We start from the raw sequence: 14337 nt of genomic DNA on the forward strand, positions 1-14337 counted from the left end.
GGTGGCAGCGGCTACGGTAACAACCTGCCCGCGCCATGTTGGAAGGAAACGACGTCAGGGCCGCGGCGGCGGAGCGGGGAGGAAGCGCCGGCGGGGCGGGGGCGGCCGGGCCGGGCCGGGGGCGGGGGGACCCGCGCGCCTTCTGCCCGCCCCGCGGGCGCGCTACAGGTGGCGGCGCTCCGCGGAGGGAGGTGCGGAGCTGGCTGCCGCCGCCTGGGAGCCGGCGGAGGCGAAGGAGGGGCAGGGCGTCCCTTCCGGGGGGGAAGCAAGGAACCTGCTCGGCGGGCAGGTCTCGCCCTGGGGCTTTCACCGAGCCGAGAGGCGGCCCGGCGCCATGGCGGGGGGGCGTCGTGGGCCCCGGCGCCATGGCGGGGGCCTCCTGCCCTGCTCCGCTCCACACGGCAACCTTCCCCCGCACTCCTGCCGGGAGCGCGCAGTATATATAACTCTGTGGTGGCTTCCGTGTGTGGTTATTAAATTGCTACGGACTGGTGTAGAACTTCTGTTTCCTCCCTTGCGTTCTTAGGCCTCCCCCCTGCTTGGCGTGCTAGAGAGTAACTTCTTCACGTTTTTGTTTAGGGCCAAAAAGAAGGTCAAATCTCAACGGCTGGTAAGCAGCAAGAATGTAACAGGCCAAGTTGTGCGCTCAGAGGGGGTACGCAGGTGTATGAAAGTAGATTCTGGCACTAACTAAAGCCAGATCTGTTTTGGAAAGTTCTTACCTTGAAGAAAAATACTGATTAAAAATCAGTCTGGAAATTAAAGGGCTGAGTTTCTAGATCTGCCTTTTCGGCTGAGCAGGACAGCTGTGGCACCAACGGGCTTGGTGTGCCAATGCGCAGAAAGCAAGAGACAGCTGGGGAAACAACCAGGAGCCATCTCGGACCTAGGAGGACCTAGGAGAACCAAGGATCCAGGAAGGGCATCAGCCCTTCTGGTCCCTGTTTTTCTGGTCCCCCACACTGGACAGAACAACAGCCTTCTAAAGAAGTTAATCCTGCTCCCTTCCTCATGTTGTTGGAAAGAGTTTTAGAGGGCCTGCCCAGGCTGTCACGTAGCCATACTAAGGTCTTGCGAGCCACCTTGCATTCTTGACTTGTGCCACAATTATTTGTTGCTATATAGGTATCTGGTTTTGGACTTTTGAAGGAATATCCTGGCATGGGGAATTCCAGCAAAACTATAGGTGAATGCCAGGCCCAACTGTTAAAGCAGAACAGTTTTTGTTGAACTGACTCCATCTGTAAGAAGGGCTTTTCCTAGTACCACTGTCAGTTAGAAACTACAGGCTATCTCACACCTGACTGATAAGCAACACTGAAAATATTAGTAGGATAAATCTGTTTTTAGCCTTATAACAGCTTTGTCAGAGAATTAAAGAGAGAGTTAAAAGTCATGTCACCAAACACACTGATTTTTGCAAAAAAATCCAAGGATCTTTAATGGCCATATTCAGGTTAGACCCATTGGTTTACATCTTATTTGGAAGACTGCGTCTTCTGCAGCACAATTATTAAGCATAATTGCATTATTTCTAACCATATATTTAGGGAAAAGCCTTTTTCGGTTAAGCAAATCTTGATATTTTTGTATACAGAGCTGCAAGTTCAGAACTTCTGATGCCAAAATGGCTTTGGTCTTTCAAAGCTAACAGATAGTCACCACATGGCAAGAGTAAGAACTTTCACAGACATCTTGCTGGTAGTTTTTAACCTGAGTCCAAATTTCCTTAGCCAAGCCAGAGCCTGCAAGTGGTATTTAGCAAATGGAGTTTGCTATTGATTTTTGCAGTCCATTTGGCAGAAACAGACTTGCAATTACAATACCATGAAGACAATGGGGATGTGTATGTAAAGAGCACTGAGGACTGCAGTTATCCACTTTGCTCATATTAATGTCTATTTTCATATAGTGTACACCAGATGATTTTATGTGTATTTTAATTTGGGTCAGGATTTTAATTGGGCATATAGAATTGTTGCTGAAACAATGGGCGCCTGGAGGAAAAGACCTGTTAAAAATACAGTTGGTTCCATATCTTCCATTCCAGCTTTAACATGAATAGATTAAACTTCTTGTTTTCTTTTTTCGTGTGGTTTGAATCTTTAATTTCTGTTCTCAGTTTAGAACAACTGCTGCTCAGTTCACTCATTTTATAGCTTGACACAGCTGGTACTTTACATTGACATGCTAGTCACAAGGCAGCCCCAGCCTAAGCCCCGCAACAATGTAAAGCCTGCACGTTATTGATGACTGCTGCTGAAATTGTACAGGAATATCTTATTGTGGATCATCTACCCAGCACGTTAACATCTAGTTTCCTTTAAAGAGCTGAGCCAGTAAGGAAGGAAATCACAGGGGAACTATAATATAAACACTGGAGATAAAAAGACAGTCCGGGGTCCTCAGTTAGGGCTGGGATATGAATGGTTGTCTCAGCTTGTATGCTGCGTCCTGAGGCTTTGGATAGGACCGGTTGTTATGCCAGTTTTATTTAGTAGGGAGGCCCTGTATTAAAATAATGTTTAGTCAATTATGAAGAATTTTATGGACTTAGGGGAAGCAGGTTTTGTTACTGCCAGAGACTACAGAACATAAAGAATATATGATTAGCTCTTTGCTGATTGCTTTAAAAGCTAGGATTTTTTCTCTGTTAAAGGGAGAATAAGAAAATTCACAAGAAAGGAGGGGTGAAGATTTAGAATACTTCTGGTTTTGATGGGTTTCTAAGTAAAGATGATGTCTGCATTTTTCTGGATACAGCATGCAGATTTTTGTTTTACTAGTTATGGGCTTCTGTCAATGGCTGACCTGAGGACTGGACTCCTTGTAGCTGTGGAGACCCTGTTTGTTTGCTGGTGAACTCCTGAAGGTTTTGAAAAGGACTGACACTTGTTCTTTCTGTTCAAGCTACTAAGTTTCCAGGCAGCATATACAAAATATTACAGTTGTGCTATCAAACCTGAGAAATGTTTTCTGATGAACCTAAAAGAAACATGTTGGTAAATATGTGCTAAAGCACAAAAGCATCACTGCTTTGTTGGAATCTTATGTTTATACCCATACAACAGCAGCAAAGGGAAAATGTGTTTGAGGGACACCAGAAAATTTACCGTCTACTATTTTTTTTATTTACAAGTTACTCAGAGTATTCCAAATGCTATTTACAGTTTCATATATTTAAAATATTTTCAATAAATATTAGATATTTGTCTAGTAAAAAAACATAGAGAGTTTTCTATGTGACAGGGAACTATTAGTACCTACTTCTGATAGTTTTACGTACAATAACTCGAAAGATAATTGTGTGTGCTACTTGTTTGAAAAGGCTGAAAAGCCAGGCTTAAGCCTCTACTTCAGATAGGCAGGAAAGAAAAGGTGATAGTAAAAGCTCAGTTTCATGCTTGGGACAAGCTGATCTGTGACTGTACTGCCTCCAAATTTCCCCTGCCTGAGTTGTCATCCCCTTTCTTGTGTTGGTGCGGTTGTGCAATTGTGCAGTGAGTCGGTTCAGCTCAAGGGTCCAGCTGAAAATCAGTCTTACAAAAAATTAATTTTCAATGGGATCAGTGAATTGATCAGACTTATCTGTGCATTCATGAATTCTTACACAGGAAAGGGAGTGGGAAAACGTGATCAGGGATGGTGAGGAGGGCAGGACTACTGCTTACTATGTGTTCTTAAATCATTCTGATGAGCTGTGAAACGTCATGCTAATAGTCGTATTACAAATGTTTTAAGCTGGAATGAGACAGAACTGCCATCGAGAGAAACAATCATATTCTTCCTGCTGCTGCCCATATGCTTGTTTTCTTGGCCAGCACAAGCATTTGCATTGACACATGCTGAATTCGATTCAGCCTTTGTTGAAATGAACCTGATAGGAAACTACATATTTTTAATCCAGCTATGTTCCTACCCTACTTCATCAGGCGACCTTGGCTCAAGAGAGAGGATAACACAAGGACAGGAATAAGAAAATGGGCAAGAAGGCAGGCTTGCATTTTCTGGCAATAGTACCAGTTTATGCCAATTTAAAGTGTTTAAACTACTGCTTTCTCTATAATATTTCCTCAGTATTTCCACTGTGCAACAGACCACTCAGCTTAGCCCTTTCTCCATGTGTGAGACCCCATGTGTTGAGTCATGTGATGGATGGGCCAATAGATGGGACCAGTATATTTGTGCCAATGTATATGCCTCCTTTAAGCATAGGGGCTTACCAGTTGACGCCCTTCTTAGCTGCAGCATTGGACCTTGCATTTGCTCCCATTCCAGATTTTCACGCACCAGACGCAGATAGTTAGTGCATGATGGTTCAGGAACCAGATGGATCTGGCACATGGGAACCTGTGGCTATGCACTGTGAGTGCAGACACCTTGGTGGAGAGGTTTCCAAGGCTCCCACTGAATGCATAAGATTTAATAGCCTATGGTGCTCGGTTGTATAATAACAAGGTATGAAGAAGGCCTTTCTCTCTGTCCCTTTGTGGAGTCCTAGGCCTGCCACCCTTTTAAAAATAAGTGAAGCATGAATCAAAATATTCACTGTATCCATCATCCGGAAAATCCTAATCTGTCAACCAGACTGTAAGAGATACACTCACTGTGAATGTACTTTAATATTTCTAGGAGTTTTTTTGTATAAGTCCAGGAGCTGGAGTTAACAGTTCATAGTTATAGAGTGACCACTCCAAGAGGTTAAAGCAGGCTGCAGTGGGTACTAGTATATCCAGTGCAGCACTGAAATAACATGGCAAGTGTTTACAAGAACAAGGCATATTAATCAATAGGTAATTCCTAGATTGCTCCCAAACAATTACAGAAAAGAATATGGCACCCCGGAGTGATGTCAATAATGAAAAAACCATCCACCACTTTGAGGAGGTTCTTGCAAGGTAACACATTTTTCCTTAAAGTTAAAGCTAAGAAACTCAGGCTATTATTACCTTGAAGTATATTCTCAATACTACAGTTAAGTGAAGATACATGCTCCTAGTAAAGCATGATATTTATCAGTTTGTGACAGCTGCAGGAAAGTGGCAGATAGCAGTGAAGAAGAAAAAAAACACTCTTGTCTGGCTGGAATAAAAAAATTTCAATTGTGGCTGGAAACAAAGATACCATATTCCAGACTGTAGTTTGCATTTGTGTGCTGGAAAGCTAATCGTGCTGCATTTGCTGCAATGTGATCCCTTCTTGCTCGTACTTATTTTGTGGGAATGCATTTTCCTCTGGCCTATCTAAAGGAGTTTTTAACTTTTTCCTTCTTCAGCATTTTTCTCCTGCTAACAGAGATAGTGATCAAATAACTCAGTTCCCAGCCTCAACATACCATTCCCTCATTGTGACTGAGGAGGGAATATGACTAGCTGTCTTAAAAACAGAAATAAAATGGTTTTTAAAAATGATTTAAAATGGTTAAGTTTTCTTTAAAGTTTTCCTGATTAGTTTTTCAAACTTAAGGACCTGATTATGGATATATCAGCCGTAACTGTCTGAGGAAGCGATTTTCCGAGATACTCTGCTTGAGAAAAGTTAGATAGAATGTTTTTTTTAGGGAACGTAGAAATGAATGGCAAATCTTCACCCTGAACCAGGAACCTTCTTCTGTGGGTATAGTATATAGTATATTGTGGTATGAAAGGCTGTGCAAATGCAAGGTTAATTGAAGGCAGTGTTGTGACCCCTTCGTAATGGCAAATATTTCTGTACATACATACCAGGAATACTAAGCTCTGGCAATTGCCTGAGAGCCTTGCACTGCAAAAGAATACGTACAGAGGATGTATAGCAAGGGTAGCAGTAAGATCCACTGATTTATTACTTCTCCTGAACAACTCCAGCTGATAAAATCACTATGGAAGTGGACTGGATTTTAAGCAGAAGCTGTTGAAGGAGAGGAGTCACAATGATTGCCCTCTTTCTTGGCAAGTAGAGGAGGGACACCCTAGATTACTCTGTGGGTGTGAATCTGTTAATTTAGTTAATTCATAAAACACGTGTAAGAGGAAGGATAGTGCATGGTTATGCCAATTTTTTTATCTCTAATTTCAAGTTAGAAACTGGGAAAATGCTGATTTGTAACAAATTAGAACAGTTCCAAATTTATTGAAAAGGACTTTCCTACCTTTAAGTGCTAGCTTCAGACTCCTGCAGGTCTTTGTAACTGATGTGATATGGCCAGCATAATGGGTGCTGAGTTGTCTTACAGGTTAGGCACTAAATAGCCTAGATATTAGGAACATGAAGCATTAGTCTTAAACTAATTTTGATGTGCTGAATGACTCATTTCCCCTTGATCTGAGGTGAATTCAGCATACCACTTGAAAGCTTGTGCATTTTCAAAAGATTATGCAGATCTCTTTTAATAAGCTGATAATAACAAAAGGAGAATTGAAAATATAAAAGAATTGAGGAAAGTTAAATGGGATTCTGCGGGAGAAAAATCTCCCTTTAATCTGTGGATACAGCAAATCAAATGAATGGCAAGGATGGTTTCCCAGTATTTTAATATCTTGTTGAAAGGCTTAGAGAGGTTGTAAAAGTCATGTGAATTAAGGTGAGAAGCAATGAGACTAGAGCATTAACCACTTTTAACTGCCATGAAGTGATTTTTGAATCTGCTTGACTGTTTCCTCCAGCAAGTGCAGTGGGTTATTTCCTGTCAAGAATGCAATAACTGCTGTTTCAACATATACATTATAAACTGTGGGTCTCATGGCAGGAATGAAAGATTCTGAATATGAGTAACCAGAAAGATAAACATGAATGGGGGTTATGGTTATTCTTGCCTAGAAAAAAGATATTAAAGGAGCACTGCAGTGATACATTCTACTATCCCAATTAACAGGATAAATATTTACTAAGCATGTATTCGCTCAAATTCCTTTCCAAGACGTTTAAAAATACATGTGGCAGTTTTGACTAGATTTCCGAGGTGTTTCTGGTTTCAAGTTGTGTCATAGCTGACGTGCAATCGAGATCATTAAAAACTGGACTCAGTGGCTCACAGCATGTAGGATGGACAGTTTCTCATTTCATTTATAGCTGCTGCTGTCTGGGTTCAGATCCAGGCAGCTCTGGCATGTTTAGTTTTGATATCTCAAAGTCTGCATTGGGTGCTGTTTCTTGCTCAAAACTCTGATTTTAGGACTCCTCCTACAGGAGTAAAGATGGTGGCTAAGAAAAAACATTGCTGTGCCACTGGTGGGACTGTTGAGGTGCAATTTATAGTTGTTCATAGCTGAGAAGGCTGACCAGAACAAATGTTGTTGGACTGGTCAAAATTTCATTTGTTGTGGAGGTGATATGTGAGGACACACAAAAGGAGACATGGGGAGAGATGTGAGGAAACACATGAGGACCCATGACACAAATGGAGATGCAAAAGGAGGAAGAGAAGACACACAAAAGGAGATGTGAGGAGAAATGTGAAGAGGCGCATTTTTGGAGGAGGTGGAGGACATGTGGAAGGGGACGTTGCTGGGGACACAGCTGGAGGCACACTCTTGGAAGGAGGCACTCCATGTCAGAGGAGGCACATCGCTAAAGGACTGCGGCCTGTGGCAACCCATGCCAGAGCCAAGAGGCAAGGAGCAGTGGAGGAAAAGAGCAAGAAGTAAGGGGAGAGAAAGAGAGAAGCAATTACACAATGACCCCAACCTCTTGCGTCGCCCACCACCTCACCAGAGGAATTGGGAGGGCCTGAGCATCACATGTGGCAGCAACAAGGGAAGTGGAGAGTAGGAAGTGGGGAGGAGAGGTGCTGGGCTGAAGCTGAGTCTGGGGAATACAGTTTGTTTAATTGTTTATGTCTTCTTTGTTTCTCAATACCCAAATCGGTAATTAAAAATTTATGTTAATTGGCAATAAATTAAATGAAGTGAAATTCCCCAAGTTTAGACTATTTGCCTGTGACAGTGCTTGAGGCCTGGGCTTTAAAACTTAAGTTTTGACAACCACGCACTCACTGCCTTTTCACCAGGCAGTAAGAAACCTAAAACTACACAACAGAAAGGCAAAGTACGTATCTGAAAACTTGTTGCCCTTTCCCATGCTAGGAGGTTCAGCATTTCCATGAGTTCAGTGGGTTTTTGACACCAAACATGGTTATTTTTGAAGCTGAGCCAAAGGGACAGATGGCGTTTGAGGAGACGCAAGTGGTAGAGGTGTGGAAACATGGCAGCAGATCACTTGTTGAAATGAAGCTGTAGTGGGTTGTGTGAGAAGAGCAACCAATGTGCTTGGTAGCCTGGAAGTTTTTCACCTGCTGGGGGAAGAGGTGTGCTGGAAAGAAGCCAAAAAGCTTCTCTAGGTCATGTTATGATCCCATTCACCTCCAGCTTAGTAAGCAGGTATCTCATTAACAGAGTGCCAATAGCTGGCACCAAGTTACCCTCTAAAACTGGTCCGTGCTCTAGTGACAGCAGGACTGGAGGCCCCTGACAAGAGTGTTGAATGTTTACAGCTGGAAGTGCATTATTTTCCTGGATTGATAGGCCAAAAATGCTTCTCTGCAAGGGCTTGGAAATGACAAATAACTTCACCGTATACCTGTGACCTTGTTTAATTAGAAACATAAGTTTAGTTAACAGAAAATTACTTAGATGTTGCAGACCATTCTGCATTGTCCTCCACATTATGCAGAGACCTTTTTGTGTATGTGGTGAGCAAACATTAAGGGCACATTTATATTATTTGCATTATTTTTCCCTCAGTTAAAGCACCTTGGTATCCATATGTGAAACCCACTGATGTGGGCTTGGAGGTAATTTATATGTAGGTTAGACTACTGACTTGGAAATACAATTCAGGTCTATAACTCCACTTTCACATAGGCTGAAATCCATTCTTCCAAAGAGCACGTAGCCTAAATAACTCAAATGACAGTGATCCTCCAATGTTTTTTCTGTGATTCATCCTTTCAAGAATAGTCACCTACTCACATAGTTGACAGGGAAAGGGTCTCAGAACATCTCAAGCACAGAAATAGATGGGATATTCTCGCAGACAAATGGCATGAACAGAGTTGCAAGAAGGAAACAATATGGTATGGTTTTTCAGAACATAAGTGCACTGGCAGTAAGCTCTCTCACATGGATGAGGTTAACCCAAATGCGCACACTTAACTGTGCTCAGACACCAGAACACTCAGCATAGGCAACTTGGAGTTTTGCCTTTTTTGAGCAGCAATAAGCAACCTGCAATGTAGCTTCCTTAATCTTAAAGCTGTGTTGTGTACATGGAGGAACATGTTAAGCGGGGCAGAAAATTATACATCATTTTAGAAGAATAATTTGGGGCTTAAGAATAAGAATTAAGAGTAATTTGAGGGAGGTTTAAATTCACAATTTCATGTCATTTCATCTTAGTGCTGGATCAAAGATAGAACATTAAAATCCAACTTGACTTAAAATTCACAGTACACTGTGTAAGAATGAGGTTGTGTTCTTTGAAATAGATGTGAGCTCTCTATGAAGCTGGCTATGCTCTGTTTCAAAAATCAGAGAGTTAACTGCAATGTCTTATAACCAGGCTTTGCACATTTGTGCACATTTAGTAAATGTGGTTGCTGTGTGAAATACAGTATTAAAACATTCTGGTGTTTCTTTTATTTGCAAACATAAATATTATTGTAATAATATTGCAAACAATTTGTTTAAAAAATGACAGAAGACAGGAACCTGAATTCACTATTTCTATGCATAAATCTCTAATTTTGAGATTATTTCTGCTATGTCATTTACTAGAAAGCATTCAGTTCGCTAATACATTTCTAATAAATAATAGCTTTACCATGAAGCTGTGACTATATTTTGTTTTTCTTTTCCCTAAAAGCTCAGAGCACATTTTCTTTCTAGCAAAAGTATTGACTTCTGTAAGAACAAGATTGGATTCTACAGTAGCAGGCTGAACAGACTACACTTCACTTGGAATTTATGTTTACTAGTCTCAATTATTGATTGCTTGCATAAAACATGAAGTTCTTGCATATTCTTATAAAAATAAGATAAAGGTTTTCACTTTAAATTCAAGGTCCACCTTAAACTCAGTAGCCTTTAAATATGATATGATGGCTGCTAGAAGCAGGAAAAAGAGGTAATTAAGAAAGAAGACTGCTTAAAGGGGTGTCTTATGGTTACAGCAGGCAGCTGGCAGGCAGTCAGCTGCTGGGGTAAAATTCGCATGGCCTAACCAGCCCTGGAATTTACTCCTTTTGGTGACAGATTTAGAACGGCCCTGGGATAAATTTTGAATACTCTGCATTGCTTGATTATCCATGTATTGGTATGTTGTGTGTATTTGGTATTTTCTGTATGTTACATAGTAGCATTTGTTTAAGATGTCAAAAATCTATCTAGGAAAAAGGACGAAAATGCATCACCTAGACAGCTCTTAGCAGATGGTTAATGATTATTAATGGAGAGTACAAAAACCATCAGCTCTTCTGATTTTGGCTTCCTTTCCAGCAAACTACAAAGATAAGAAAATCTGAATATAGAGCAGCAAAAATAACTGGCAGGACTGAAAGAAACATGAGAGAGAGGGAGAGAAAGGGAGAAGAAATCATGGTCCATAGCACCTGAAAGACACTGGGCTCCACTTGTGGTGGCTGAAGAAATTAGGTCTGCCTGAATTACTGTAGAAGTTACATGGCAGAAATATGTGTAGATAGTTTCCTGATTGTATGCTCATTTTTTTCTCCAAGAATTATTTACAGCTGAAATAAATAACACCTTTATTTTTAAGAATGCCATTAGTTCCCTACATACCACACATAACATGGGCAACCCTGAAAGAAAGAACTGCAGGCATCTGAATTTAGTCAGACCTGGAAGGTAAGTATTGTTGACATCCTGGAAATTAAGGGCCAAGTCCCATCCAAATCCCAATCCTGGGATTTTTCTCAGCTAATTTTAACTTTTATAAAAATTAGGTATCTAGTCTAAGCCTATCATCTGGGCTCTTGCTATGCAAAAAGAGAAACATCTAATGAGTAACTCATGCTTTACCAAGAGTACTAAGTCTAAGACAGATGTGACCCATCACCCTCTACGTTGTATTTTTTTGTATACTGGCTGAGAGGGAACCTAGTCAATTTAGATTAGGTGAGCAACTTTCATATAGTTAAATTTAGATGAGTTAAATCTCACTTCTAGAGCTGGAAGACTGTGAGATTCTACTCCCAGACAGGTGAAAGTTGAGGACACTCAAGGGGACAAATTCAGAAAAAAAGAGAACATGCATGGTGGCATTGGTAAGCCCTTAACGTTGTTCTGTAAGAGCCTGCATTACTGTCCCCCAGGGTGAGGTACAGTGGCTGCCTGTTTTCTTCCAAACCATGAAAGAAAGGGAGGCTTGACTTGGATATCTCAGAAATCTCAAGTACACTTTTGGCTGTAGGATTATTTTTGGTTGTTGTGAATATATGCTGAGTAATAGTGAATGGGCTCTTAAAGGTTTTGATCTTTTTCACAGCAGTGTGTATAAGAATTGTCAGGGAACACCTCTGGCAAAGCACAGAGATATTTGTAATTGTGTGTGTGAGGCTTGGTAAGTAATTCTCCTTTGTGTGACAAAAAGTTTTTTTAGAGTTTTAAGATTATTATTTATTTATTGTTCCCTTTTTTAAAGACTTGTGTTAGGGAAATGGACTGACTCTTCCTGTGTTAAAATAATTTCCCACACTGAATTGCAAGGTGATACATATCCAATAGTTTTCCCTTTCATTCCAGCTTTAATTTCTACACTCTAGTGAATTTGAGCGTAAAGTGTGGTTTCAATAGATACACATTGTCAAAATTTTGTGAAGCTTAAAAGAGCCTTCCTTGGAAATATTCCATATTAGTCTCATCTCATGGGTTCCAGTGATACTTTTCACTTTGAATTTATTGCATGTCTTTAATTTCATACTTTATTACTGAATATTGGTGGTGCTGCAACTGTATCCTTGTCAGCTAGAATATGAGGCTGTTCTTGAAAAGCTGTGAAAATGCGTTGCAATGCAGAAGGAATTCTGCCATGCATTGGGGTGTGGGGTCAATATTTTGGTGCAATTTAATTAGTGAGTCTTGCTGTAAATAAGCCAAATACAGCTATCTTTACTTTGTGGTCTCCAGTGTCTTGCATCAGATATACAGTGCTTTTTACACTTACCCATGTTCCCTTGCGGAAACTTGCTGCAGATATAATGCAGATTACTTCTGCTACTTCTGTATGGTGTCTTACACTCTGTTTCTTCACACAGCAGATATACATCCAATTTTGCTGTGTTAGGCTTTATCTGCATGTATAGCTGGAGGTGCCAAGGTGCCATAAAGATGCCAAGTTGTGTGGTGTGAGAAGCACCGTAATCGACAGGGAAGGTGGTAGGATTAGTACTATATCCCTTAACTTCTCTGCTAATATCCACATACATTAAAAATGAATTATATCACAGGATTCCTCAAGATTAATTCATATTGTCCACATGGGAGTACTCCAAATGCTAGTTAATTTTTAGGTATGAGAACGTTGATCGTGGGCTTTCATCAGATCAACTGAGACATGATTTCCCAGATTTTAGTGTTCTTTCAGTCTTCTCTGCTCATAACTTTAGAAATAATCTCAGCAGTTTCCATTTACTTACGTTTCTTCAAGATAAAGATATTTTTATACTTCTCACAGAGTGCTTTTCAATCTAAAATGATTAGGTTTTGTTTGCTTGCCAAAATCTACTTTCTAATTTTTGTTCTTTCCACTGACTTGTTAGTCACAGATAGCTGTTTGCTCTCCCACCAAGCCATCTGACCTTACAGATCTCTGATTATTTTACACTATTGTTTTCCTTTCATTTTCCTTCATAAGCATTGCTATTCCATTATTTTTATCCCTTGCTAAAAACAAAAATATCTTTTTATAATAGTCCAAATAATCTCTGCTGCTTTTGAGACCTAGAATCTTACTATTTAATTTGGACATTTTCCCCTATTCCATAGCAGACTTTTTGTCCTTTGTCTTTATTTTTAGTCTACCTGATACTCTGTGAAAACGGAAAACGTACTCCAAACATGCTAGCTTTGGTCTGTGTTCAGAATTAAAATATATAGATGATACATACTGTCCTTAGTGAGTTTTGGGATAAAACTCATCACAAATCATCTTCTGATTTTTTTTCCTCCGTGCATATAAACTGTTAGTTTTCATCAGAATGGAATTCACTGGAGCCCAAAAGGAATTTTTAAGTCAGCCTTTTGGGGGTCCTAGAATAGACACCTAGGTGGGGGAGAGAGATTCCTGTGCATATTCAGGCCAGTGGAATGCCTAAGCTTCCCACAGAGACAAAAAGCCCCCAAGAATGGTGATTCCAGTAATTTTAAATAACATTGTTCCTGATGCATTGGGTGCCAGCAGAATGGTAGTCAGCTGAGGAACGCTTCCTTTCTGGTGAGGTGCAGAAAAGAGTGAAATGGATGGGGACCTTCCTTTCTCTGATAAAATTTTGATACAGATTTTAATGTTTTTTTTCAAAAGTGCAGTCCCAACAGCTGTGGAAACATGATGTTCTTCCTCTCTGCTCAAAAGGAGTGAGATGGAGATGAGCACCCCAACATTTCCTAGCCGTCTGCACCTACACTGCCCTCCAAGCTGCACCCGTTCTGCAGGCATGGTTACTTCTGGCTCTCTGCTGCGACATCTCCTGACGGCTGCAGTTTTTAGCCCCAGTGTTGGTAGGTGTCCATTTGGCAGGAAGCGCCCTCCATCCACTGACTCCCTAAGCAGCCTTCAGAGTGACAGCAGCTTCAGGTTATTTCTACCTCAGCCACTCAGAAGGAAGCCTTATTGAAGTAATCACAATAACTTAATAGAAAATCTTTAAAAATTAAATTAACTTTTTTTTTCTCAAAAAGTATTGTTTTGAAAAGGTATCTCTGCAAATAGCTAATATATAGAAGAATTGTTCGTGGGCTGGAAAGGGAGATGTTTTGCAAGAGACTGCAAAAATCCCTGTGGCAGGGGTAGACCTGTAGGCTCTCCAGCACTCTCCTTGGTGTTGCCAGACTTTACAGGAGCGGCCTTGGATGCCCCTCATTCCCCTTTGGTCACTCGGAGAAATGGTATAGGACATTCTTCAAAACCCAAGAGATAACAGTGGTTTCCTGGGACACAGTCAGCATCGGGAGCCATACGATATTCACCCAAAGCAGAGCAGCTGTTCACAGCAGGAAGAATCCCTCTCTTGTGCTCTACTGTGCAATGTATTTAGGCCTTGGTCCACAATTTGGTGATACGTTAGTAGCAGAGGAAGCTCTTTTTGCAGGTAATGCACCGAAATACACTGCAGCCACCTGAGAG

This window comes from Apteryx rowi, unplaced genomic scaffold, assembly GCF_003343035.1.
Source record: "Apteryx rowi isolate R43461 unplaced genomic scaffold, aptRow1 scaffold_446, whole genome shotgun sequence".
In the NCBI taxonomy this organism is placed as follows: Eukaryota; Metazoa; Chordata; class Aves; order Apterygiformes; family Apterygidae; genus Apteryx; species Apteryx rowi.